The sequence below is a fragment of the Mirounga leonina genome, unplaced genomic scaffold (assembly GCF_011800145.1).
Source record: "Mirounga leonina isolate KUSES-001 unplaced genomic scaffold, KU_Mleo_1.0 Mir_170, whole genome shotgun sequence".
In the NCBI taxonomy this organism is placed as follows: Eukaryota; Metazoa; Chordata; class Mammalia; order Carnivora; family Phocidae; genus Mirounga; species Mirounga leonina.
Genome location: NW_023270433.1, coordinates 26,570,098 through 26,593,041, shown reverse-complemented (window position 1 = coordinate 26,593,041; position 22,944 = coordinate 26,570,098). Strand labels below are relative to the sequence as shown.

The following is a 22,944-nucleotide window of genomic DNA, read 5'->3' as shown; positions in this document are numbered from 1 at the left end:
TATCACACCAAAATGCTCAGGTTAGCTTGATTAGGTGTATGATTTAGGGAAATGATGTTAGCGCTGAGGAGAGGAATGACACTGAGAGACTAGTCAGAGGGAACACTACAGTATCCCAGGGGTGACATGATGAGGGCCTGAACCAAGGATGTGGAGAAGGAAACAAGAGAAGAACAGGAAAGACCATTCAGGAGTAGAATAGTCAGATCTGGGTCAGAGAGGTAGAAGATACCTAGCCATGTGACTGGGCACTAGGGAACTCCTCAACTGAGATAGGAAACCCAGAAAAAGAAGTGAAGAAGGAGAAGTTTCAAGGAGAAGTCACTGAGTTTGCTTTCGGCTGGACATGTTCAGTGTGAAGTCCATACAGACATCCAAGTGAAGGTGCTTCACAGGCAGACAGAAAGTATAGCCCAGGGATGGAAGAGGCTCACAGATTAAGCTATAAGTGTACATGAGACATCTCAGGAAAGGAACATGGAGAGAAAATGGGTGAAGGACAAGGCCCTCAGAAACACTGACATTCGGGGGGCACCTGGGTGGCACAGTCAGTTAAGCAGCCAACTCTTGGTTTCAGTTCAGGTTGTGATCTCAGGTCATGATCTCAGGGTCATGATCTCGAGCCCTGGGTCAGGCTCTGCCCTCAGCGCAGGGTCTGCCTAAGACTCTCTCTCCCTCTGCCCCCCCCCCCCCCAAAATAAATAAATAGATCTTTTTTAAAAAGGGGGAAAAAAAAGAAGCACTGACATTTGAAAGCAGGAAACAGAGAGCAGTCACAGGAGGAAAAGGAGACTCAGAGACAGCAAGGGGAGAGAAAAAAGGGTGAGCAACAGTAGCTAATGTTGGGGAGAGACCACAGAAGACTAGAGCTAAGACGAGACGTCTGGATTCCCCCTCAAAATTGAAAAGTCATTAGATTTAGAATAAAAACAACAACAACAACAAACAAACAGGAGAGGAAATAAGATTGGCAAAATGTTGATTATTGTCAAAGCTGAGCCACAGGTCCAACGGTGTTCATTATGAGATCTCTGCTTATGTATATGTTTGAAATTTTTTTCCAAATAAAACGTTGAAAAATTAAAAACAAATTAATATCTAAAAAGAATAAAATGAAATGTCATTAGTGGCTTTGAAGACCAGAGTTTCCGTTGAATACCGAGCAGCAAGTGGGAAGACACTCAAATTAGGATGGTTCCCCAAGGGTTTAATAAAGGGAGTATTTATAGTGTAAGAGCAGGGTGTCGGGGAGGCACAAAGAATATTGCAGTAACCCTGGTGCTAGTAAGAGTGGGGTGTGAGCACCCTTTATCACAATGCAGCTAGAAGCATGTATTTCTCAGGGTGGGGGGGGGCAGGTCAGCTGGCTCAGCAGGGTCTCTGCTTTCAGCTGGCGTCCACTGGGCTTGCCTCCTCTCTGCAGATCAAGATCTGGTCTGTTCCACATGGGTTCATTCTAGGGCCCAGACCGAAGAGGCAGCAGTGCCCAGGGGAAGCTCTTCTTGTAAAGACAGCAGAGGCACAAAAAAAGGGACACAGAAACACATGATGCTCTGAAAGCCTGGGCTGGGAAATGGCAACAATGACTGGTTCCACTCGTCAACCAAAGCAAGTCAGAGAGCCAAGCCCAAGGGCAAGGGGCAATACGCCCCTCCTTTCATGGGAGCAACTGCAAAGTCTCATGCAGGCAAAGAGCATGGATACCAGGAGGGACAAGGAACCGGGGCCAATAATGCAATCTATCACACCCCCTAAAGTTAACGGAGGGAGTGCTTAGCTGAACTCCGAAAAAGTCATGAGAAAAGGGCCCCCTTGAGAGGAGCTCTGACCTTCCATCTGAAAGAACCTGAGCAGATGCCACAGGGAGTGTGCCAGGGGAATAAACATCCTGACCTCAACCAGGTCTCCTGCTTAGGCTTCTCACCTGCTGCAGAGCCCTCTGATAAGATCCAAACAGGTCAGCCTCCCAGGGCAGGGGGCAGTGCAGGAAGATGGGAAGCCAGTCTGGAGGGACACACAGAGGACGAAGCACTGGCCAGCTACAAGAAGAAGACAAATTGAGGGTAGGGCGGCAGGCTACTAGGAGAGGCTTAGCACTCAAGCAAAACCCTCATCTTCCTCCAGTACAGCCCAGGAAAATGGGGAACCCAAGGGCTCAGAAGTTGTGGGAGATCCTCTAGGTGGCCTGCACTGCCACCCTGGGCATCTGATCCGAGGGCATCACGGGCAGGCACCAAGCCCTGAGAGAGAGGGTTTTCCTCCTGCAAGGAAGAGACACAGCTGGAGGTGGAAACAAGCAATTAAGACCGATTGTCTGACTCAGCAAGAAAATTAGCCTGCGACAGCTAATGATAGTCAAGGGAAGCAAGTTGCTGGTGGTGAGCCCAGAGCAGGCAATCGATGCGGAGACTGACACCTTGGAGGACATGAAAAGATGCTTTGGGTCCAAGGGCTCTAGGGAGACACCTCTGACTTTTCCTGAGGTCAACCAACACTCCGCTAGTAGGCTATAAGGAAGCTCTTAATGTTTGTGGTGCTAACGTTTCTGGAGACAAATTCATGTCAAATGGAGCCAATGTACTAATGACAGCAATTTTCTAAATACAATAAACGTGTTATTTTATAAGCAACAAATCTGTACCATTGGGAGGGGAAATAAAATGAGCCCCTCGAACTAAGTTCTAAATTTCATATGTCCAGAATCCCAAATCAGGGCTCACGTGTTTTATTAGGCCACCAAAAAAAAGAAGGAAAAAAATCAAAGAAGTGCCCCAAGCAAGCGTTAGAAAGACAGATGTCAGATTATAGTCGTCAAGAACATGGACTCTGGAGCAAACTGCCTGGATTCAAAGTGAGCTCGGCTGTTTACTTCAACTGTGAGCCCCAGCAAGAGCGAGTTACTTTACTCTGTGTCTCAGTTTCTCCACCTGTAAAATGGAGGTGATAATCACACAGCCACAAGTGATGAGTTATTAGATGTGAGCACCTCCTAGAGTGTTGGGCAATAGTTCATACAATTTGAAAGTCACCTCTTATTATTATTGGCAAACTCAGAGACAGTCTCCTATCCCAGATCTGGACAGCCCTACCTTCTGCCACTTCACACTGTGTCACAGGTGGGAGCCTGGGGAATAGAGTGTTCCAGCCTCTAGCTAAGCTTAGCTTTCACCTAGATTTCAGCCCAGCCCTGAGCATCTGATTCAGGAATGCTCTCATTCTAGGGCTGGAACCCAGAGGAAATTTCCTTCCTCAGTGAGTGCTCTGACTAACCCACAAACTGTAGACTCAAGGTTGATGAGAACTACTAAAGGACTATGGAAGGGGTCCCCGCTGCTGAAGGAAATGAGCATTTTTGTGAAAGGTATAACAAACCTACAAGAATAACATTAGTCTGGGGAGAAGAACTGGTTTGACCAAGTCAGTCATCACTACGTGGTACGTTTCATGAATTGTTGCATCTTCCTGTCTCCCTGAAGCTTTCTGTCCTTTGGCTTTTGTAGGTTGGGGTCTCTCCCCTCCTCATTTCTCCCTCTTTCTCTCACTCACTTCTTTCTTTCTCCTTCTTCACTTTTCCCTTTGTCTCTTCTCCCTCAGCGCCTTTCTCTCTTTTTAAAAGATCGCTGGCTGCCAGGGCGGCTCAATCGGTAGAGTATGTGACTCTTTTTTTTTTTTTTTTTAAAGATTTTATTTATTTATTTGAGAGAGAGAGAATGAGAGACAGAGAACATGAGAGGGAGGAGGGTCAGAGGGAGAAGCAGACTCCCTGCCGAGCAGGGAGCCCGATGCGGGACTCGATCCCTGGACTCCAGGATCATGACCTGAGCCGAAGGCAGTCGCTTAACCAACTGAGCCACCCAGGCGCCCTAGAGTATGTGACTCTTGATCTCAATGCAACCCTTGATCTCAGAGTTGAGAGTTCAAGCCCCATGTGGGGCATAGAGATTACTTAAAAATAAAATCTTAAAAGAAAAAAAAAAAAAGAAACCTCCTTGCCTAATCCAATAGGACTATGTCCTCACAAGAAGAGGAAGAGGCACCAGAGGTATGTACAGGCAGAGGAAAGGGCAGTCAGGATAAAAAGTCTCACCAGAAACCAACCCTACTGACCACTTAATCTTGGGCTTCCAATTTCCAGAACTGTGAAAAAATGAATTTCTGATGTTTAAGCCAAAAACAAAAACAAAGAAAAGAAAAAGAAAACCTGCCTTAACATTGGTTTTTACATGTGTTTGGTCCTTAGTTGTGAATCCGTGGTTCTCAGTACTCGCAATTTTTTTCTTCCTTTCAATTACAACACCCAGGATCTATCTCAGCTCTGTCACTACCCCACTGGATGATGTTCAGCAATAATAATCACAAACACATATTATGCTTAGTGGGTGCCACTCACTTTTCTAGGTGCTTTATGTATAAAATTAACTGATTTAGTTGTCAGGGCAACCCACGGGGTAGGAACTTTTATTATTGTCTTCATCTGCAGTAAATTAGATTTCTATTCACCAAATATTTTAGTTTACCTTCCTGTAGTGCTCCTACCCATAGCAGACTTAAGCATCCCCCCAACTCCTGTTGGACTAAGGAGTGACTATCTATATGATTTTCTTTGGCCAATAAAATAAGGGCAGAAGTGCCATGTGTCAGTTCTACAAAGAGACTTTAAAAGCCAGGGTTCTTTTCACTGTGTCATGATGACTGGCAGTGCCCAGCGGCAGTGCCCAGCAATGTCTCCGTCAGCCTGGGTCTGAAGATAAAGATGGCATGGAACAGAGACATAGTCAGCTCATGAAGGCCATATAGTGGGTATAAGAAGGAAACATTTGTTGTTGTCTACCATTGAGATTTGGGGGAGTCCTTTGTTACTGCAGCATAACCTAGCCTATGCTGACTATTTCCCACTTTTTGGGTCAGGAAACTGAAGCACATTTAGAATGTGTCTGGCAGTCTCACTGCAGAGTCTGAGCTCCTAACCACTACTCTATAATTACTTCTTTGAACTTCAATTCCTGGCTTATGAGCTGGGATAATCTGTCACCTAGCTGAAGGTAATGAATGCTATTTATTTCGGTCCCGTCTATCTGGTTCTCTCTCATTCCATTGCCTGCTTTCTTTTCAGCTTTGAGCATGCTAGGCATATTAATTATATGGTCGATGCTGGTTAAGTTCAAGGGAACTGAAGAGTTCAAAGCTGCCTACTGATGTTCCCATCATGTTTATAATCAGAGATCTCTACTATCCACGTTCCCAGCTCAGGACATCCTGATGGAAAGAATTTCCAAACCTCCACATCTCCCCACCAGGCTTCTTACTTGTTGGTGTTTGAGGAGGGATGATAATAATTGTTATCATTTACTAAGTATCTGCTATGCTCCAACAACTATACAAATATAATTTCTAGGGGCGCCTGGGTGGTTCAGTTGGTTAAGCGACTGCCTTCGGCTCAGGTCATGATCCTGGAGTCCCGGGATCGAGTCCCACATCGGGCTCCCTGCTCGGCGGGGAGTCTGCTTCTCCCTCTGACCCTCCCCCCTCTCATGTGCTCTCTCTCTATCTCATTCTCTCTCAAATAAATAAATAAAATCTTTAAAAACAAACAAACAAACAAAAAAACAAATATAATTTCTAATTCTTAAAGCCATACTACAAAGCAGGTAGCATTCCCATTCTTCTTGATGAGGAAACAGAAACCCAGTAATACTAAAAGATGTCCAAGGTCACACGTCTACTATGTTTGAAGTTCCTGATTGCACTTTAGAGCCATCTGGCACTAAAGCCTGTGTTCTTTCCACCAGGCTGCTTGTTGTAGCAAGCGCTGCTTCAGCTGGTCTTCTGGTGCATTCTCTTTTCTCATTTGTGACCATGGAGATATCTAAATCTTTCAGTATATTCTATGCTAAATAATATTTAAGATGTTTTTGAAGATGGAAGTAAAGGGACAGTGAGCTGAATCTAGGCAAATTCCTAGGAAAGCCTTAATGTCACAGAAAAACAGAGAGGCTTGAAAAACAAGTAAAATGGCCTAAACGCTTTGAGGTTTTCATTTAAATAAGAAGGCTAAGCACAGTGCTGAGGAGTCTTTGATTCAAAGCTTTCTGAGCTCTCAGCCAAACCTTAATGAAGCAAATCTCCAAAGGAGGCATCCCAATTAGCCCTATATTCCAGATGATCAGACCAGGACCCTAAGGTCCAATTTCCTGTCCCTGGTGCTCATCTTGGAACAAAATTATCCCTATTGCAAAGCTATGTACCAAATACCACATGTACAAATAACTGCCTGATTTTTAGAACACGCTTATGTTGAGTCATTCATCATTGCTATGTTTCAATAAATATTTTTTTCCTGATAATGAGCCAATTTATAATCTAAAGCCAGATGTTGACAGGCCTGGGCTCTTTAAGAAAAAAAAATCGTATCATCATAATTATTATTATTTGGTATTGCCATCTGGGTCACCTTTTGAAAAAATAAAAGGCTTTCTTGTGCTTTTGGAAGCTTCTTCCGGAATACTGTGTCCTCAAGACATCCCCGCACAGCATGGCCTCCCAAATAGCAAGTCACTGGTGTAAGCTTCTCAAAACACTTTCTCCTGAAAGTGTTTTTCACCAAAACCCCCAAGTCAAAATACCCCCTTAGTCAGGCAGCTGCCGTTTACAAAGTGCCTGCAATATGCGAGATCTAATACCAGATGCTGTGAAGAATGCAAAGCTATACAAATATATAGTTCCACCTCACCACTCAGTTAAAGGACATTAAATAAAAATTAGTACTATTATGTAATGTTAAAATTTGGAAGCCATGTAGAGTATTTCACTTCTTAGAGAGAAATCAAGGTTCTGGCCACTCTGTCAAGCCTCATAATGCCCCCACAATCAAAGAAAAGGGTGTTGACCTTCTTGGGAGGAAAAATTTTGCCTCTACCCTTCTCGGTTCTTTGGCTGGTCTAATAATCAAGTTAACATAGGACATATTAACAGGGGAAACGCATACATACAAATGGGGCCCTTAAGAATATGACACCCACAGGCAGTCAGGCCATTGAGGTTTATATGCCTTTCTGAGCTAAAGGAAATCTCTAGGACTTCAAAGGGGAGGAAGACAGCTCACCAGATGATGGGAAGAGCAAATGTTTGGTAAACAAATATTTGCCTTGCCCTGCAGAGACAATGGGACACAGAGAGGAATTTAACCTCTAGGCCCTGCAGAGCTCCCTGCACCCTGCCCCCTCCCCCCCAACAGTTAACCACACCTAGTCCACATGCTTCCGTAGTTGTCTCTTATAATAGTTCTCTTCCTGGACCAGCCCTTCTATATAGATTATTTGAGGCACTTCAGGGAGAGGTTCAAGTTTTCCTTGAATCTGCCAGTCTTGATTGTCTTCAGCTCGACATAATCCATATGCCAAAGTGGCACATTTTGAGGAGACTTGTTCTGAATCCCTTCAATAGTCACTGATCAGGCTTTATATTTCCTGGACTACAGTGCCAGGAAGTGGTGCTTTGGTGTGAGTGGGAAGTTAACTAAAGTGCTAAGCCTCTTTGCAACCTTCAGTCTCCGGAGAGGCCTGGGGCTACATTCCCCCTAGAAAGGACCTTCTGTTTCCTGGAGTAGAACTAGAGTGAAGCCTATGGGGAAGCCAAAATGCTTTCTCACAATTCCACAGGAAATGACATTGGGCTATGAGTTAAGAAAAATTATCCAAAACATGGTAAGTTCAAGAGAGCACAACCTGTCCTTTCAATATCATGCCAAACCGAAGTTTAACAGGCCCATTCAAAAATTATGTAATTTCTCAGCGTGCCTGGGTGGCTGGGTCAGTTAAGCGCCTGCCTGTGGCTCAGGTCATGATCCCAGAGTCCTGGGATCAAGCCCCACATCAGACTCTCTGCTCAGCAGGGGAGTCTGTTTCTCCCTCCTCCCGCTCATGCTCTCTCTTGCTTGCTCTTTTTCTCAAAAAAATAAAATAAAATCTTAAAAAAAAAAAAAAAGAATTATGTAATTTCTCATGAGAAGATACCATTCTATGACTTTGCTATTTAGTATTAATTGAGGCTGGGACTCAGTGACATTGCATGTTAAGTTGTAGATGTGTGACTAATAGAGATGCAAATGATTTCTGACTAGTAGATAAGATAACCCCAAAGGTTGTAGTTTTATTGCCCTGTAGGGCAGTAAATCAGTTTTTGTATCTCACAGTGACCTTATTTTGAAGTTTTTAAAAATTGCCTACAAGTACTTATCCTGTTTCTAATCTTATTGGTTCCTTCGTTAATTAATGAGTTAAATAAAATGTTTGACGTGTTTATTCTATATTTTTGACTTTTTGAAATTTATACTTTGACAGAGGCCAGAGAGCAATCCAGGATAATGAGAATTCCTCTGCCTGGCCTTGTCCTCTGGCATTTATGTCCCTTGGGAACCTCAAAGGGAGGAACCAGGTAGGAAAGGATTCCAGTGTATGGGACCTTAGGTCCTGGCCAAATATCACCTCCATGGTATTGAATCAAGACCACAAGCAATGTATTGTAAGAAACAGGAGATGAAAATTCAGTTAATAAAGTAGTATTGGATAATAACCCAAGATACAAATAAATACCCATGAGTTCATTCTGATATAAATACATGACTGAGTAAATGAATGAGAAGTGACAAACCTCCTGTGCGGAAGAATCCCAAATAATTTATGTAAATACTCCACCGTCAAGGAGGAGGAGCAGATCTCTCCTCCTCCATAAGAGTGGACTGCACATGACTTTCTTCCAAAGAGTACCCTGTGAAAAGAAGGAAGAAAGAGTAACTTTACAATGAAGAAATGTGGCAGACACTAACTCAGCCAGGTGATCTGGGTGAATATCAACAGTGATAATATTCGCCCTTGATACAATGTAATGAAAATGCCACTGAATTCCTATGGTCTTCCGAAAACACATAACCCCTGTCTAACCTTGAGAAAACCTCAAACAATTCCTAACGGAAAGACATCTGTAAAATGCCTGACCTGTAGTCCTCAAAATTTTAAAGATCATCAAAAATAAGAAGAGTCTGAGAAACTGCCCCAGCCAAGAGGAATTTAGGGAGACCTAACTACTGAATGTAATGTGGTGTCCTGGATGGGATCCTAGAATGGGGGAAAAAATGAGGAAATCTGAACAAAGCATGGATTTCAGTTAACAATAACATATCACTGTTGGTTTATTAATTGTGACAAACGTACAATACTAATGGATGATATTAATAATAAGGGAAACTGGCTGTGGGGTATACGGGAACTCTGTATTATCTGCATAATGTTTCCGTAAATCTAAAACTGTTCTGAAATAAAAAGTTTATTTAAAAATAAATCATACTACCACTAAGGACTTTTTAAAAAGATTAAATTGAATCCCAATTCCACAGTTTATTGACTGTGACCTTGCCTAAGTCATTTAACCTTTCTAAGTGTCATCCATAAAATGATGACACTGTTATCCACCTCACAAGATTGTTATGAAGGTAAAATGCAAAAGCACCCAGTTCCCTCCACCTTGGCTTAAGGACTATCAAAATGCACTTGAGTGAACCTGGGGAGGAAATGCACTCTAATTTGCCTGGAAACTAGGTCCTTTGCACCTTCTTGAAATATTCTAGCAGTGCCAGGTATAGGCCCCCCGCCCAGCGCAAAGCTCACTAAATGCTCAGCAGTGCCCTCCCAGTCTCTGAGGTTCCTGGTCTACCAAGAGGGAAGGCTGGTGTGCAAAATGAGGTTGAGTTCGCTGGGCTTACAGAGAAGAGCAAAGCCAGAGGGGGTGTGGAGGGAAGGAGGACGGTCTTCACTTAGAATGAGCCTGAGCTCACTTGGCAGGTGATTAGCTAAGGAGACAGCCACGCTTCTTTCCCCCCCGGGGCTTCTGTTTGGATGGTAGAGTCCAGCAGCACCTGCGGGGCCTGGAATCCCGCGGAGCAGGCTGCTGGGCAGAGCTGAGAAGCCGCCTGGCATAACTCTCTGGACCACGGACTGGGCAGGGGAAGAGGGCAGTCTGAAAAGCTGACCTTTTTCTTACCCTATTATTGTTCGTGCTGTGTTACTCTGTGCAGTAGTTTTCTCACTGCACCTTTTAGGGAACTTTGGAGGTGGCAGAACTGTTCGGTCGGATCTGCTTTTCTCTGAAGAGGAGAGACTCCTGTGCTAGGTTGGCATCCATAGTTCCAGTTTCATTCATCGGGATTGAGACAACCAGATTCTTTCTCAGAAAGGGAGTTGCGCTTACACACGCCTGTTTTCTCGGAGCTCTACACCAGAGGGCAGTGTGGCGGCTCGGTTCTAGAGATGCCCTTTTTTCCAAGCGGGTATGGCTGAGCAATGGGTCTTCTCTTAAGGTTTTCCTGGAGAATAAAAGAGGAAGGTAGGTGTATTCGTTTTCTGTTGCTGTGGAAGAAAGTACCACAAACTCAGCAGCTTAAAACAGCACGTATTCCTGAGCCCACGGCTCTGTAGGTCAGCAGTGGATTGCTTTCACAGTCAGAGAGAGGAGGCAACGGTGGGTATGGCTGGCTGGAGGGAGTGATCCAGGAAACCAGGCATATAACAGGGGAGCCATAAACATTGGCTGGTGAGCTCTATCGTGCTACGGCCACGTCAGCCAGGGAGAAGAAAAGGATACGATGCAGAGTGCTTTTGAAGAGCTCAAGGGAGCAACTGAATGGGGATTTTGCTAGGTTGACAAACTTCCCTGGGTGTTCCTAAAATCTGACTTCAGATCAGAGTTTCATTCTCTGTGATGGGATAGTTGGGACTGTGTTCAATTCATCAGCACACTGAAATCTTTCCAAGTCTTAAAACAAAACAAAACCTCCTGACTCTAGAACTTTTCTTCTCTGGTCTAGACCCCTTGAAAGCTGTTCTTTATTCTCTTTTCCAAGCTATCCTGGAAAAAAAAATGAACCTTTTCAAAATGCAGAAATAGGACTTCTAAATGCAAAAATAGGCTTAATCCTCCCTCCACTGTCTATTGCCTTTGTAACAGACCCACAGATTTTCCTCAGGCTTAAAAGGAGGATACCCAAGCAAAAATGAGCTTAGTTGTACTGTCCCAGCCTATAAGACAGACAAGAAACTCTGCCTTCCTTGTACTTTCCCTAACATGCTGCATTTTACTGATTGATTGATTGATTGATGGGGGGGGTGGAGGCAGAGCAAGAGGGAGAGAGAGAATCTTAAGCAGGCTCCCTGCTCAGCGGGGAGCCCGATGCAAGGCTCTATTTCATGATCCTGTGATCATGAGCTAGCCAAAACCAACAGTCAGACACTTAACTACCCAGGGCCACCCAGGCATCTCGAACGTGCTGCATTTTTAATTTTAAAGAATAGAAGCAGCTGAAGGCAGGTCTGTGCTCTTTCTTGGCTGGAGACATTTTTTTACAGCCCATTTTGTTAACCAGTTAGGAAGCTTTACTTCTCTCTTACTTGGTAAAATTTATGGGTTTCTGCTGTTCAAATTTGGTAAAGAATCATATGCATTTAAGAAGTATCATTGGTTCCAAGATGTCAGGAGAGCCCAGATCTCTCTACTGACTTCTTGAGATGCAATCATAAGAGAAAGAGCCTGTAAATGGGCTTTTCAAAGAAAAATAGCAAATGCTCCTCTTTCTGCCTCTTTTGGTAATAGTCCCACTTACAGGATACAGTTGTTAATCTACAACAGGAAGGGGATGCTAAATTTGGTGGCGAGTGAAAGAAGATATTACAAAGAGGAGAAAGGAATTAACCCATAAAAACTTTGTGAGTAAAAGGCTTATTACTTTGAGTTGACCTTGAAACATTTCATTGCCTACTTCTGTGCTGCTAGCTGGCTTCGCAATGGACAATAAAGTCTCCAAAAACACTTCGTGTAAGATTGTTGTTTGTCTTCATTCATTTACCCTAGTGACCCTGGGTGGGACATCGCTCCATCAGGAGAGGTAGAGTCTCAGGAGAGCCATCCAGCTAGTCAACCGAGTTACCAACAGCTCAATTGTCACAAAAAAGCCAGTTACCCACTGCTTCCTTTTTGGCAGCCTTTCCTACGGTTGAGGCTACATCCTACTTCCCTATCAAACCTGACTTTATATTTCTCACTTTTATCAGTGCGCTTCCATTCAGCAGCCAGGCAGTCCTGGACCAATGGCACAGTCTGCTCAATACACCTGGCATGGAGTGGGCACTTAAAATTCATTAACTGATCCAACACTTCCTCCTTTACTTCCAAATTAACCTTTTCTCTCAGCTGGATGGGGACTTCTTCCTTACTCTAGATGCTGTTTTCTCTAACTCTGGGCCAGGACTTGCCAGATGAGCAAAGAAAACCTATCCCCACTTTCACAGACATTGCCCCACCTGGATGTCACATACTTGTAAAACTCCTAGACATTCATCTTTTTAAACCCACCTTGAGAAGAGCTACACATAAGCTGGTGCTCCTCAGTTCCAAATGGACACTGGGCTTACGTAGGCTTTTTCTGCCAAGTAAATTGTCAACGGATAGGGCTATTTTCTTTATTGACATCATGCTCTCTCCTTCAGGTGGACACCAAAGAAAATACTTCAAACTTCTGGAAACATGACGGCCCTGATGAGGAGAAAGAGGAGAGAAGAACAGAGGTCCAAAAGGGAGGTAGTGGGAAAAAAAAACATAAGACTGAGAAATAATCCCAAAGCAAGATGTCACATATAAGAACACATTCTTGGCTTTCTCACCTTTCAAAATTAGAACAACCTAACTGGCCAATGTTAGAGGAATGATTAAGTGAATTATCATTTATTCACACAATGGAATATTGTGCAGCCATTAAATGTTCCCTTTGAAGAATGTGCTCAGCAAAAAATAAAAGTTTACGTAATTATAAATGGGAAAAAAAAAAAAAAGGCAAAACGGGGCACCTGGCTGGCTCAGCCGGAAAAGCGTGTGACTCTTGATCCTGGGGTCGTGAGTTCGAGCCCCACCTGGGGTGTAGAGGTTAGTTAAGTAAATAAAACTTTAAAGAAGGAAAAAAAGTAAAACAAGCTTTGCACAGTGGCAGTATTGTAGCCAATGAGGTTTATCCAAGGCGCGATTATTCCTAATTGAAAAATGTTCCCAATACCCCACCGTGACGACTCAAAATACAGCGGACATTGACAATTTTTGACAGTCTCTATGGAGACTGAATTTAAAAAAAAAAAAGGCAAACAAAATCATATTGTGCTGTAATCTGCTTATCAATTTGTGTGTCTGTACCACCATTAGATTGAGAAAAGGTGAGAGTAGTGGGGATCCATGTCAAAGACAGAATGCTGAGGAACACTGACATCTATGGAATGTTGCAGGAAGGGGTGCCTTCAAAGAAGACAGAAAATATGAAGCAAAGAAGCCATGGAAAGGACTGAACCAAGAGAGCGTGAGGTCACAGAATATGGGAGAAGATGACACATCCAAGGTGTCTCCCAAAGTGGGAGACCCTAGTATAGCTGTTTTGCTATGAGCAAACTTGAGCAAAGTTTCAAGAGGAACTTAGCGAGTTAGATAACATCCCAGGGTAAGGGAGAGATGACATCTGAGCTGAAGTCTGCCTGTCAGCAAAGCCTATGCTCTCTGCTTTACTCTAGGCTGTCTCCCTGCCATGTTAGAAATATCTCCGGATTGTGTACAAGATCATGATTGAAGAAGGATCAATCAGCTGTATTTTCTTTTTTCTTTAAGATTTTATTTATTTATTTGAGAAAGAGAGAGCAAGAGAGTGAGAGAGAGCACGAGCAGGGTGGAGGGGCACAGGGAGAGGGAGAAGCAGGCTCCTGGCTGAGGAGAGAGCCCACTGCAGGGCTCGATCCCAGGATGCTGGGATTAGGACCCAAGCCGAAGGCAGACGCCCAACGGACTGAGCCACCCAGGCGCCCCATGTATTTTGTATTTAAGGGCTATACTTTGATACAAGAACAGCGGTGGGAGTAGAAGGTGTGAGAATGGACCCCAGGGCAACAGATTAGTATGGGGAGTGCAAACTCCATCGCTTGCAAAGCAGATAAGGTAGAAGGGGAAGTGGCCTGGCAAACAGGTGCCTACTCACACGGCCTACAGGCGGCAGGAATGCAGGGCCCTCAACCACTGTGGTTGGATATTCCAATTTGTTTAGAGATGCCAGAAATCTGGATTTTATCTTTCTCTGTGACATTTTCAAATTTCAAATGCTGGGCTGCAAATAAAAAACATTTTTAAACACTATGCAGACTAAATAAATCTGTGGAGTAGATTGGGCCCAAGTTTAGACTGCTGGCTTTATATCGGGTAAAGGTAGTTGGACTTCAGGAACTATATCTTCAGTTGTGTTGGTTCTAGGCAGAGCTGATCCCCAGATGGCAGGGTGGAGGGGGGATCCCTGAGCAGGCCTTGGGTGGGGGCACTTCCCCTACCAACCTCCTTCCCCAGCTTTTCTCACTGGGCTCATCACTCAACTTACTATGATGAATGCTTTGTTGGGTTCTGTTCCATGGAGTTAAAGGAGCATGGAGTGTCTCTCATCACAGTCCTTTCCTAGGAAAATAAATGGCCCTCTCCCTGGAGTTGGGGTTTTTTTTATGCAATGACTTTCCTCTACGAGATTTATTGCAGCAGCTTTGTGAGAGATTTGTAGTAAGTAGTGTTTGGGCTGTAGGTCTTAAATCCTCAATGCCACAGTCGTAACTCTCCAGGAAGGAAATGATGGAAGATCACAGTAGCTAATAGTGCATTATGATGATATTGTCTCCACAGAAATGATGGCCATCTTGCTGCTGTTGTCTTACTTAGGAAACGTGAGCACTTCAGGTGCGCCTGAGATATCTATCCTGGTGGTGCTTTGTGAGATCCCGAAAAACCGACAGACTAGGGGAAGAGAGCAAACATTTACTGAATTTCTACCACTTCCCTTTTCACATATGGGGAGACTAAGGCTCAAAGAAGTTCAGTCATTTTCCCAAGGTCTCCTGCTGTAAAACCTTTCTGATTACAAAGCATATCTCGTCTACCATGCCACATGGAACATATTTTTAAATATAAGAGAATATCTAATGGATCAAAGTTGATAGGAGTGAATGGTGAAGTATTTCCCCCATTTTAGGTTTAACCTGAATCTACCTCACTTTTAGACTCAGGGCACAGTGTATGGGAAGTCCAGGGGATAAACAATCTATATGACACCACGAGGAAACAATCAGACAAACCCAGACTGTGGAATAAAGACAATCATCCCAATCACTGTCAGTGTCATGGTTAAAAACGTCAAGATGCTCTTCTAGTTTAAAAGAGATTCAGGGACGCCTGGGTGGCTCAGTCAGTGATGCATCTTCCTTCAGCTCAGGTCCTGATCCCAGGGTCCTGGGATCAAGCCCCGCATCGGGCTCCTTGCTCAGCAGGGAGCCTGCTTCTCCCTCTCCCTCTGCCTGCCTCTCTCCCTGCTAATTCTCTCTCTCTCTGACAAATAAATAAATAAAATCTTAAATAAATAAATAAATACATACATACATACATAAATAAAAGAGATTGAAAAGACAAATTAACAAATGCAAGATACAAACCTTAATTGGGTCTTGGTTCCAAATAGAAATATTGGATATAATACTTTGGGAACAATTGAGGAAATTTGAATATGGACTAGATATTAGATGATAGAAGAGATCATTATTCGTTGTCTTAAATGTGATAATAACATTGTGGTTATGCATGGAAACAGTCTTATTCTTAGGAGATACCTACTGAAGTACTTAGGAATGAAGTATTACAATGTCTGCCCTTCAGTTTCAAATGATTGAGAAAAAAATTATGTGTGTGTATGTATAAAATATAAATTGCTGAATCTAGGTGGTGATTATGTAGGTGTTCAGTATACTATTCTTTCAACCTTCCTGTGCATTTAAGATTCTTCATAGTAAAAAAAAAAAAATGAAAAAAATAGAATTCTTCATAGCATAAAGTGAAAATATACAAGTAAAAAAATGACTGACTTAAGCTGCCTCAGAATGATGAAGAGGGGGCTATACTGAATAGGGTAAATGCATTTTGAAATTCCTTTAGAAGATTAAAAATATGGACAAGCTTATATAACTTTGAATACGTGTTCATTAGAAATGAAAAACATATTTTAAAAGGATAGATGTACATAACTAGGGGCGCCTGGGTGGCTCAGTCGTTAAGCGTCTGCCTTCAGCTCAGGTCATGATCCCAGAGTCCTGGGATTGAGACACGCATCGGGCTCCCTGCTCCATGGGAAGCCTGCTTCTCCCTCTCCCACTCCCCCTGCTTGTGTTCCCTCTCTCACTGTGTCTCTCTGTCAAATAAATAAATAAAATCTTTAAAATAAAATAAAATAAAAGGATAGATGTACATAACTACAGCCATATAAAAATATATTTGCTGGTGGACAAGAACTAAAACTGTATCTGTTCGGTTAGTGGATCTAGAGGTGATTTTTTTTCCAAAATTACTCTTGCTATATCATCTTTTCCATTAATATAATCATCAAAAATGTGCTCATAGACCAAGGCAGAAAAAGATCATAAATCTTTTGCTATGGTGTGAGGTTGCAGATGACTATTTTTAAGAGTCATCCTTAAAGTCCATTATAAAACAAAATCCTGTATTTTTATAATCAGTAAGTGCATTGAATATATTGCATTACTAAAAACACATCAATCGGGGGACTTCAGCTCCATAATTGTAGCATGGTTAAGAAAGATCTGGGGAGGGCGCCTGGGTGGCTCAGTTGGTTAAGCGACTGCCTTCTGCTCAGGTCATGATCCCGGAGTCCCGGGATCGAGTCCCGCATCGGGCTCCCTGCTCGGCAGGGAGTCTGCTTCTCCCTCTGACCCTCCCCCCTCTCATGTGCTCTCTCTCATTCTCTCTCTCTCAAATAAATAAATAAAATCTTTAAAAAAAAAAAAAAGAAAGATCTGGGGAAAACAAGTGAAAATTAAATAATTAAAAATTTAAAACAGCTTCAGGAAGTTGGAAGTTTGGTTCAGGAATGGCCAGGCTAATAGTTTCATCTGAATTATAAGAATGACTGTCTAAAATAGGGTTTAGTAAACACAGGCTGGCCACCGACTTTTGTAAATAAAGTTTTATTGGAGCATAGCCATGCTCATTCATTTATGTATTGGCTATGGCTGCTTTCACACTACAACAAGAGTTGAGTGGTTTCAACAGAGACTGAGTGGCATGCAAAGCTAAGATACCATTCTCTGGTCTTCTTTGAAAAACTTTGCAGAGCCCTAGTCTAAAAGTATCCATGCAGGGCGCCTGGGTGGCTCAGTTGGTTAAGCGACTGCCTTCGGCTCAGGTCATCATGGAGTGCTGGGATAATCAAGTCCCCGCATTGGACTCCCTGCTCCGCAGGGAGTCTGCTTCTCCCTCTGACCCTCCGCCCTCTCATGTACTCTCTCTCTCATTCTCGTTCTCTCAAATAAATAAATAAATAAAATTTTTAAAAATAAATAAATGAATAAATAAAATAAAAGTATCCATGCATATGAAAAATGACTACATGAGAATATGGGAAAATAAAGTTGATTTATTATGGTGGGCATATTATAATTTTTAATTCACATTTTTAAAAATTACACTGTTATAATGTGGTTTGTTCATTTAATAAATATTTTTTAAGGAAAAAAAAATTGAGGGACGCCTGGGTGGCTCAGTCATTAAGCATCTGCCTTCAGCTCAGGTCATGATCCCAGGGTCCTGGGATCAGGTCCCACATCGGGCTCCCTGCTCAGCAGGAAGCCTGCTTCTCCCTCTTCCGCTCCACATGCTTGTGTTCCCTCTCTCGCTGTCTCTCTCTCTCTCTGTGTCAAATAAATAAATACCAAAAAAAAGAAAAACAATTGAATAAAAAATTACTATTTCCTCAATACTTCAAATTGTGAGGGGAAAAGCAAATACAAATAGGTATTATATAGTTATTAAAGGCTGACATGGTTTGGAAGGAAAGATGGCGGAGGAGTAGGGGACCCGATTTCAACTGGTCCCCAGAATTGAGCTAGATATCTACCAGACCACTCTGAGCACCCACGAAATCAGCCTGAGATATAAGAAGATCTGGATCTCTACAAACAGAATATCGCAGGCAGTTGGTTTTGAGGTTTGGAGCATAGCCATGCTCATTCATTAGATTGGATCATTGGATTGGATCTCATTGATAGCATGGGAGCTGTGATTCCACGGGCAGATATCGGAGGATAAACGGCAGCGGGAGGGTGCCTGGACGTGGGGATCCTACACCGCCGGTGAGTGACAGCCTCACGCGCTGCAGATGGGCACAGACTCGCAGACTGGTAGCGGCGGGGAAAGGATTTTAGGGCAGCCCCGGGGCGGAAACCCTGAGCGGCGGGGTTGTGCACACGTGAACTGGAGGGGCTGGCGGTTTTAGAAGCACAAAGGGCAGAGACTTGCCCCGACCTGGAGGCAGGACTGGGGGCGCTGCGGAGGGGTGTACAACCCAGGATGCTGCAGTTTATAGCAGCATGGACAGAAACAGAGACGGTGTGGCCTGGAGAGCTCACTGAAGAACAGACTGTGGTCTCTCTACTCTGAGGCAGAGGGTTGGAAACGGTCTCTTCTGCTCTGACTCACAGAAGAGACGTGGAAAGCCTCCAGGGAAAGCCACCAGAGAACAAAAGCCCCCAAAACTGTTTCCCGCTGAGCCCATCCCCCACCATAGGGGGGCAGGGCAACTCCACCCAAACAGGGTTGCCTGAGTAACAGCGCGGCAGGCGTCTCCCGCAGAAGACAGGCTGAGAAAACAAGAGGCCAGCAACCATAAGGTCCCAAGAAAACAGGTGTGTCTTGCTTGGGTTCTGGTCAATAATTTGGACTCTGTACATTCCCTCAAACACCCATCAACAGAAACACTAGGAGGAGGAGCCCCCAAAACAGAAAAGACTCAGAGATTATGACTTATACTGCAGATTTACAAATGGATGCAGATATAACCAAGATGTTGGAGATGGAATTCAGGCTAGCAATTGTGAAGACAATGGCTAGAATGGAGAAATCAATTAATGGCAACATAGAGTCTCTAAGGGCTGAAATGAAAGGTGAATTGGCAGAACTTCAAAATGCTATCAATGAGATCCAATCCAATCTAGATAACCTAACAGCTAGGGTAAGTGAGGCAGAAGAACGAATAAGTGACCTGGAAGACAATATAATAGATAAAAAGGGAAAAGAGGAGGCCAGGGAAAAACAACTCAGAATCCATGAAAATAGAATCAGAGAAATAAGTGACACCATGAAGCGTTCCAATGTCAGAATAATAGGAATCCCGGAGGGAGTGGAGAAAGAGAGAGGACTAGAAGATGTATTTGAGCAAATCGTAGCTGAGAACTTCCCTAATCTGGGGAATGAAACAAACATTCACGTCCTAGAGGCAGAAAGGACCCCTTCCAAGATCAAGGAAAACAGGCCAACACCCCAGCATGTAATAGTAAAACTTGCAAATCTTAGAACCAAGGAAACCATCTTAAGGGCAGTTAGGGGGAAGAGATTCCTTACGTACAGAGGGAGGAACATCAGAATAACGTCAGACCTATCCACAGAGACCTGGCAAGCCAGAAAGGCCTGGCAAGACATATTCAGGGTACTAAATGAGAAGAACATGCAGCCAAGAATACTTTATCCGGCAAGGCTGTCATTTAGAATGGATGGAGAGATGCAGAGCTTCCACGACCGGCAGAAACTGAAAGAATATGTGACCACTAAGCCGGCCCTGCAAGAAATATTAAGGGGGGTTCTATAAAAGGAGAAAGACCCCAAGAGTGATCTACAACAGAAATTTACAGGGACAATCTATAAAAACAATGTCTTCAAAGGCAACATGATGACAATTAATTCATATCTTTCAATAATCACTCTCAACATGAATGGCCTAAATGCTCCCATAAAACGGCACAGGGTTGCAGAGTGGATAAAAAGACAGGACCCATCCGGGGCGCTTGGGTGGCTCAGTCATTAAGCGTCTGTCTTCCGCTCAGGCCATGATCCCGGGGTCCTGGGATCGAGCCCTGCATTGCGCTCCCTGCTCGGCAGGAAGCCTGCTTCTCCCTCTTCCACTCCCCCTGCTTGTTTTCCTTCTCTTGCTGTGTCTCTCTCTGTCAAATAAATAAATAAAATCTTAAAAAAAAAAAAAAAAAAAGACAGGACCCATCCATATGCTGCCTACAAGAGACTCATTTTGAACCTAAAGATACATCCAGACTGAAAGTGAAGGGATGGAGATCCATCTTCCATGCCAGCAGACCTCAAAAGAAAGCTGGGGTAGCAATTCTTATAACAGACAAATTAGATTTTAAACTAAAGACTGTAATTAGAGACACAGAAGGACACTATAGCATTCTTAAAGGGTCTATCCAACAAGAAGATCAAACAGTTGTAAATATCTATGCCCCCAACATGGGAGCAGCCATCTACATAAGCCAACTGTTAACCAAAATGAAGAGTCATATTGATAACAATATGTTAATTGTAGGAGACCTCAATACTCCACTCTCATCAAAGGACAGATCATCTAAGCAGAAAATCAACAAGGAAATAAGAGCTTTGAATGATACATTGGACCAGATGACCTTCATAGATATTTACAGAACATTCCACCCTAAAACAACAGAATACTCATTCTTCTACAGCGTGCATGGAACTTTCTCCAGAATAGACCATATACTAGGTCACAAATCAGGTCTCAACCGATACCAAAAGATTGAGATTATTCCCTGCATATTCTCAGATCACAATGCTTTAAAACTGGAACTCAATCACAAGAAAAAATTTGGCAGAAATTCAAACACTTGGAAGCTAAGGACCACTCTGCTCAAGAATGTTTGGGTCAACCAAGAAATCAAAGAAAAACTTAAATAATTCATGGAAATCAATGAGAACGAAAACGCATCGGTCCAAAACCTATGGGATACTGCAAAGGCGGTCCTAAGGGGGAAATACATAGCCATCTAAGCCTCACTCAAAAAAATAGAAAAATCCCGACTTCACCAACTAACTCTACATCTTAAAGAACTAGAGAAAAAGCAACAAACGATGCCTAAGCCATGCATTAGAAGAGACATAATTAAAATTAGAGCAGAAATCAATGAATTAGAAACCAGAAACACAATAGATCAGATCAACGAAACTAGAAGTTGGTTCTTTGAAAGAATTAATAAGGTCGATAAACCACTGGCCAGACTTATCCAAAAGAAAAGGGAAAGGACCCAAATTAATAAAATTATGAATGAAAGGAGAGAGATCACAACTAACACCAAGGAAATAGAAACAATTATTAGAAATTATTATCAACAACTATATGCCAATAAACTGAGCAATCTGGATGAAATGGAAGCCTTCTTGGAAACCTATAAACTGCCAAGACTGAAACAGGAAGAAATTGACAACCTGAATAGGCCAATAACCAGTAACGAGATTAAGGCAGTGATCAAAAACCTCCCAAAAAACAAGAGTCCAGGGCCTGATGGATTCCCTGGGGAATTCTACCAAACATTCAAAGAAGCAATAATACCTATTCTACTGAAGCTGTTTCAAAAAATAGAAACAGAAGGAAAACTTCCAAACTCATTCTATGAGGCCAGCATTACCTTAATCCCCAAACCATGCAAAGACCCCATCAAAAAGGAGAATTTCAGACCAATATCCATGATGAACATGGATTCCAAACTCCTCAACAAAATCCTAGCTGATAGGATCCAACAATACATTAGAAGGATCATCCACCACTACCAAGTGGGATTTATCCCCAAGATGCAAGGGTGGTTCAACATTTGCAAATCAATCAATGTGATAGAACACATTAATAAGCGGAGGGAGAAGAACCATATGGTCCTCTAAATTGATGCAGAAAAAGCATTTGACAAAATACAACATCCTTTCCTGATTAAAACTCTCCAGAGTATGGGGACAGAGGGAACATTCCTCAAGTTCAAAAAATCCATCCATGAAAAGCCCACAGCAAATATCATCCTCAATGGGGAAAAGCTGAGAGCCTTTCCCTTAAGATCAGGAACACGTCCAGGATGTCCACTCTTGCCACTATTGTTCAACATAGTACTAGAAGTCCTAGCAACAGCAATCAGACAACAAAAAGAAATAAAAGGTATTCAAATTGGCAAAGAAGAAGTCAAACTCTCTCTTTTCGCAGACGACATGATACTTTATGTGGAAAACCCAAAAGACTCCACCCCCAAATTACTAGAACTCATACAGCAATTCAGGAATGTGGCAGGATACAAAATCAATGCACAGAAATCAGTTGCTTTCTTATACACTAACAACGCAACTGTAGAAAAAGAAATTAGAGAAATGATTCCATTTACAATAGCACCAAAAACCATAAGATACCTCGGAATAAACCTAACCGAAGAGGTAAAGGATCTATACTCTAGGAGCTACAGAACACTCATGAAAGAAATTGAAGACACAAAAAGATGGAAAAATATTCCATGTTCATGGATCGGAAGAATAAACATTGTTAAAATATCTACGCTACCCAGAGCAATCTATACCTTCAATGCCATCCCGATCAAAATTCCAATGACATTTTTCAAAGTCCTGGAACAAACAATCCTAAAATTTGTATGGAATCAGAAAAGACCCTGAATCGCCAAGGAAAGGTTGAAAAAGAAAAACAAAGCTGGCGGCATCACGTTGCCCAATTTCAAGCTATATTACAAAGCTGTGATCACCAAGACAGCATGGTACTGGCACAAAAACAGACACATAGACCAATGGAACACAATGGAGAACCCAGATATGGACCCTCAACTCTATGGTCAAATAATCTTTGACAAAGCAGGAAAAAACATGCAATGGAAAAAAGACAGTCTCTTCAATAAATCGTGCTGGGAAAACTGGACAGGCACATCCAGAAGAATGAAACTCGACCGTTCTCTAACACCATTCACAAAGATAAACTCAAAGTGGATG

The 22,944-nt window shown here is 42.9% G+C and overlaps 1 non-coding gene across 1 annotated transcript; it reads left to right on the top strand.

Moving 5' to 3' along the window:
- Nucleotides 1-13,012: 13,012 nt before the first annotated feature.
- LOC118018264 lies at nt 13,013-13,153 on the top strand. Its single transcript, XR_004681347.1, has one exon. It is a non-coding gene; the product is annotated as a U4 spliceosomal RNA (small nuclear RNA).
- Nucleotides 13,154-22,944: the final 9,791 nt, after the last annotated feature.